The following is a 6,143-nucleotide window of genomic DNA, read 5'->3' as shown; positions in this document are numbered from 1 at the left end:
CAATACACAGTAACTTTCCATCAGGTTTCATAGAGTAGTGGTCATCACGTCTGCTTAAAACGCAGAAGGTCCTGCGTTCAATCCCCAGTAAAACCAATCTGTTTTTGGCGTTGAAGTAATTTCCTATCGACTTGTAATATGTGAAATTCTTGGTTTCGTTGCCAAATGACAATACATTTTGGCTTCCATCACAAAGAGAACTACGATTTTGGGTTTCTTTTTTTATTGACCATTTTAGCAGAAAACATAATCCCATATTATAAAAATCCTATTTGTTTTAAAATATATAGTTCCCATAAATACAAAAGCAAACGATTAAACTATGTAGAAAAAAGTAACACATTCAATGTAAACTTCAATTTAAGCAAAATCCCTTTGTAGGAATAAAACTAGTAAAATATATAATAAAAATTGTAAATTTTTCATTAACCAAAAATACTTTCCTTCAGCAATAAAAAGGCCCCGTCAGTCACAATTCTGCTCTGCTAGCCAATACACAGTAACTTTTCGTCAGGTTTCACAGTGTAGTTGTCATCACGTCTGCTTAACATGGAGAAGGTCCTGGGTTCATTCCCCAGTGAAACCAATCTGTTCTCAGTGTTGAAATAATACGCTATCCAACTACAATATATGAAGTTCTCGGCTTTGTTGCCGAATGATGGGATGTTTTGGCTTCCATCACAAACAGAACTACAAATTATTTTTTTTTTTTCCCCTGGCGGTCACAACTCGTCTCTAAATGCTATTACTTTGCAGGATTTCACAGCTTTCATAGTGGAGTGGTCATCACGTCTACTTCACACGCAGAAGGTCCTGGGTTCAATCCCCAGTAAAAACAAGCAGTTTTTGCTGTTGAAGTAATTTGCTATCAACCTGTAATATATGAAATTCTTTGTTTTGTTGCCAACTGATAATATATTTTGGCTTCCATCACCAAGAGAACTACGATTTTGGGTTTCTTTTTTATTGACCATTTTAGCAGAAAACATAATCCCATATTATAAAAATCCTGTTTGTTTCAAAATATATAGTTCCTTTAAATACAAAAGCAAACAACTAAACTATGTGGAAAAAAGTAACACATTCAATGTAAACTTCCTTTTAAGCAAAATCCCTTTGTAGGAATAAAACTGGTAAAATATGTAATAAAAATTGTAAATGTTTCATTAACCAAAAATACTTTCCTTCAGCAATAAAAAGGCCCCGTCAGTCACAATTCTGCTCTGCTAGCCAATACACAGTAACTTTCCATCAGGTTTCATAGAGTAGTGGTCATCACGTCTGCTTAACACGCAGAAGGTCCTCCGTTCAATCCCCAGTAAAACCAAACTGTTCTTGGTGTTGAAATAATACTCAATTAAACTACAATATATGAAGTTCTTGGCTTTGTTGCTGAATGATGGGATGTTTTGGCTTCCATCACCAACAGAGCAACGAATTTGTTTCTTTTTTCCCCTGCCGGTCAAAATTCGTCTCTAATTGCCATTAGTTTACTAGATTTCAAAGGTTTCATAGTGTAGTTTTTATCACGTCTGCTTCACACGCAGAAGGTCCTCGGTTCAATCCCCAGTAAAACCAATCTGTTCTTGGTGTTGAAATAATACCCAATTAAACTACACTATATGAAGTTCTTGGCTTTGTTGCCGAATGATGGGATGTTTTGGCTTCCATCACCAACAAAGCTACGAATTTGGGTATTTTTTTCCCTGGCGGTCAAAACTCGTCTCTAATTGCCATTACTTTGCAGGCTTTCAAAGATTTTATAGTGTAGTGGAAATCACGTCTGCTTTACACGCAGAAGGCCCTGGGTTCAATCCCCAGTGAAACAAATGTGTTCTTGGTGTTGAAATAATATCCTATCAACCTGCAATCTATAAAGTTCTTGGCTTTGTTGCCGAATAACGGGATGTTTTAGCTTCCATCACCAACAGAGCTACGAATTTGTTTTTTTTCCCCTGGCGGTCAAAAGTCGTCTCTAATTGCTATTACTTTGCAGGATTTCAAAGGTTTCATAGTGTAGTTTTCATCACGCCTGCTTCACACGCAGAAGGTCCTGGGTTCAATCCCCAGTAAAAACAAGCCGTTTTCGCTGTTGAATTAATATGCTATACACCTGTAATATATGAAATTCTTGGTTTTGTTGCCAACTGATAATATATTTTGGCTTCCATCACCAAAAGAACTACGATTTTGGGTTTCTTTTTTATTGACCATTTTAGCAGAAAACATAATCCCATATTATAAAAATCCTGTTTGTTTCAAAATATATAGTTCCTTTAAATACAAAAGCAAACGACTAAACTATGTAGAAAAAAGTAACACATTCAATGTGTAAACTTCCATTTAAGCAAAATCCCTTTGTAGGAATAAAACTGGTAAAATATGTAATAAAAATTGTAAATGTGTCATTAACCAAAAATACTTTCCTTCAGCAATAAAAAGGCCCGTCAGTCACAATTCTGCTCTGCTAGCCAATACACAGTAACTTTCCATCAGGTTTCATAGAGTAGTGGTCATCACGCGTGCTTAACACGCAGAAGGTCCTGCGTTCAATCCCCAGTAAAATTAATCTGTTCTTGGTGCTGAAATAATACCCAATTAATCTACAATATATGAAGTTCTAGTCTGTGTTACCGAATGATGGGATGTTTTGGCTTCCATCACCAACAGAGCTACGAATTTGTTTTTTTTTCCCTGGCGGTCAAAACTCGTCTCTAATTGCCATTACTTTGCAGGATTTCAAAGGTTTCATAGTGTAGTGGTCATCACGTCTGCTTCACATGCAGAAGGTCCTGGGTTCAATCCCCAGTGAAACCCATGTGTTCATGGTGTTGTAATAATTCCATATCAACCTGCAATATATTAAGTTCTTGGCTTTGTTGCCGAATAATGGGATGTTTTAGCTTCCATCACCAACAGAGCTACGAATTTGTTTTTTTTCCACCTGGCGGTCAAAACTCGTCTCTAATTGCCATTACTTTGCGGGATTTCAAATGTTTCATAGTGTAGTGGTCATCACGTCTGCTTCACACGCAGAAGGTCCTGGGTTCAATCCCCTGTGAAACCAATCTGTTTTTGGTGTTGATGTAATTTCCTATTGACTTGTAATATGTGATATTCTTGGTTTCGTTGCCAAATGACAATACATTTTGGCTTCCATCACAAAGAGAACTTCGATTTTGGGTTTCTTTTTTATTGACCATTTTAGCAGAAAACATAATTCCATATTATAAAAATCCTATTTGTTTTAAAATTTATAGTTCCCATAAATACAAAAGCAAACGACTAAACTATGTAGAAAAAAGTAACACATTCAATGTAAACTTCAATTTAAGCAAAATCCCTTTGTAGGAATAAAACTGGTAAAATATATAATAAAAATTGTAAATGTTTCATTAACCAAAAATACTTTCCTTCAGCAATAAAAAGGCCCCATCAGTCACAATTCTGCTCTGCTAGCCAATACACAGTAACTTTCCATCAGGTTTCATAGTGTAGTGCTCATCACGTCTGCTTAACACGCAGAAGGTCCTAGGTTGAATCCCCAGGAAAACCAATCTGTTCATGGTGTTAAACTAAACCCTTAACAACCCGCAATATATGAAGTTCTTGGCTTTGTCGCCGAATGACGGGATGTTTTGGCTTCCATCACCAACAGAGCTACGAATTTGTTTTTTTTCCCCTGGCGGTGAAAACTCGTCTCTAATTGCCATTACTTTGCAGGATTTCACAGCTTTCATAGTGGAGTGGTCATCACGTCTACTTCACACGCAGAAGATCCTGGGTTCAATCCCCAGTAAAAACAAGCTGTTTTCGCTGTTCAAGTAATTTGCTATCAACCTGTAATATATGAAATTCTTGGTTTTGTTGCCAACTGATAATATATTTTGGCTTCCATCACCAAGAGAACTACGATTTTGGGTTTCTTTTTTATTGACCATTTTAGCAGAAAACATAATCCCATATTATAAAAATCCTGTTTGTTTCAAAATATATAGTTCCTTTAAATACAAAAGCAAACGACTAAACTATGTAGAAAAAAGTAACACATTCATTGTAAACTTCCATTTAAGCAAAATCCCTTAGTAGGAATAAAACTGGTAAAATATGTAATAACAATTGTAAATGTTTCATTAACCAAAAATACTTTCCTTCAGCAATAAAAAGGCCCCGTCAGTCACAATTCTGCTCTGCTAGCCAATACACAGTAATTTTCCATCAGGTTTCAAAGAGTAGTGGTCATCATGTCTGCTTAACACGCAGAAGGTCCTGCGTTCAATCCCCAGTGGAACCAATCTGTTCTTGGTGTTGAAATAATACCCTATTAAACTACAATATATGAAGTTCTTGGCTTTGTTGCCGAATGATGGGATGTTTTGGCTTCCATCACCAACAGAGCTACGAATTTGTTTTTTTTTTTTTTCCCTGGCGGTCAAAACTCGTCTCTAATTGCCATTACTTTGCAAGTTTTCAAAGGTTTCGTAGTATAGTGGAAATCACGTTTGCTTTACACGCAGAAGGCCCTGGGTTCAATCCCCAGTGAAACCCATGTGTTCTTGGTGTTGAAATAATATCCTATCAACCTGCAATCTATAAATTTCTTGGCTTTGTTGCCGAATAACGGGATGTTTTAGCTTCCATCACCAACAGAGCTACAAATTTGTGTTTTTTCCCCTGGCGGTCAAAACTCGTCTGTAATTGCCATTACTTTGCAGGATTTCAAAGGTTTCATAGTGTAGTTTTCATCACGTCTGCTTCACACGCAGAAGGTCACTGGGTTCAATCCCCATTAAAAAGAAGCCGTTTTCGCTGTTGAATTAATATGCTATACACCTGTAATATATGAAATTCTTTGTTTTGTTGCCAACTGATAATATATTTTGGCTTCCATCACCAAAAGAACTACGATTTTGGGTTTCTTTTTTATTGACCATTTTAGCAGAAAACATAATCCCATATTATAAAAATCCTGTTTGTTTCAAAATATATAGTTCCTTTAAATACAAAAGCAAACGACTAAACTATGTAGAAAAAAGTAACACATTCAATGTAAACTTCCATTTAAGCAAAATCCCTTTGTAGGAATAAAACTGGTAAAATATGTAATAAAAATTGTAAATGTTTCATTAACCAAAAATACTTTCCTTCAGCAATAAAAAGGCCCGTCAGTCACAATTCTGCTCTGACAGCCAATACCCAGTAACTTTCCATCAGGTTTCATAGAGTAGTGGTCATCACGTCTGCTTAACACGCAGAAGGTCCTGTGTTCAATCCCCAGTAAAACCAATCTGTTCTTGTTGTTGAAATAATACCTAATTAAACTACAATATATGAAGTTCTTGGCTTTGTTGCCGAGTGATGGGATGTTTTGGCTTCCATCACCAACAGAGCTACGAATTTGTTTCTTTTTTCCCCTGGCGGTCAAAACTCGTCTCTAATTGCCATTACTTTGCAGGATTTCAAAGGTTTCATAGTGTAGTTTTTATCACAACTGCTTCACACGCAGAAGGTCCTGGGTTCAATCCCCAGTGAAACCCATGTGTTCATGGTGTTGTAATAATTCCATATCAACCTGCAATATATAAAGTTCTTGGCTTTGTTGCCGAATAATGGGATGTTTTAGCTTCCATCACCAACAGAGCTACGAATTTGTTTTTTTTTCCACCTGGCGGTCAAAACTCGTCTCTAATTGCCATTACTTTGCAGGATTTCAAAGGTTTCATAGTGTAGTGGTCATCACGTCTGCTTCACACGCAGAAGGTCCTGGGTTCAATCCCCAGTGAAACCAATCTGTTTTTGGTGTTGATGTAATTTCCTATTGACTTGTAATATGTGAAATTCTTGGTTTCGTTGCCAAATGACAATACATTTTGGCTTCCATCACCAAGAGAACTTCGATTTTGGGTTTCTTTTTTATTGACCATTTTAGCAGAAAACATAATCCCATATTATAAAAATCCTATTTGTTTTAAAATATATAGTTCCCATAAATACAAAAGCAAACGACTAAACTATGTAGAAAAAAGTAACACATTCAATGTAAACTTCAAATTAAGCAAAATCCCTTTGTAGGAATAAAACTGGTAAAATATATAATAAAAATTGTAAATGTTTCATTAACCAAAAATACTTTCCTTCAGCAA

At 36.0% G+C, this 6,143-nt stretch overlaps 1 non-coding gene across 1 annotated transcript; it reads left to right on the top strand.

Annotated features, from left to right (window-relative positions):
- The first annotated feature begins 5,715 nt into the window (after nucleotides 1–5,715).
- Nucleotides 5,716–5,788, top strand: TRNAV-CAC (transfer RNA valine (anticodon CAC)). Its single transcript has one exon. It is a non-coding gene; the product is annotated as a tRNA-Val (tRNA).
- The last annotated feature ends 355 nt before the right edge of the window (nucleotides 5,789–6,143 follow it).

Source organism: Anomaloglossus baeobatrachus, chromosome 2, assembly GCF_048569485.1.
Source record: "Anomaloglossus baeobatrachus isolate aAnoBae1 chromosome 2, aAnoBae1.hap1, whole genome shotgun sequence".
NCBI lineage: Eukaryota > Metazoa > Chordata > Amphibia > Anura > Aromobatidae > Anomaloglossus > Anomaloglossus baeobatrachus.
This window is presented reverse-complemented; position numbering and strand designations above follow the sequence as displayed.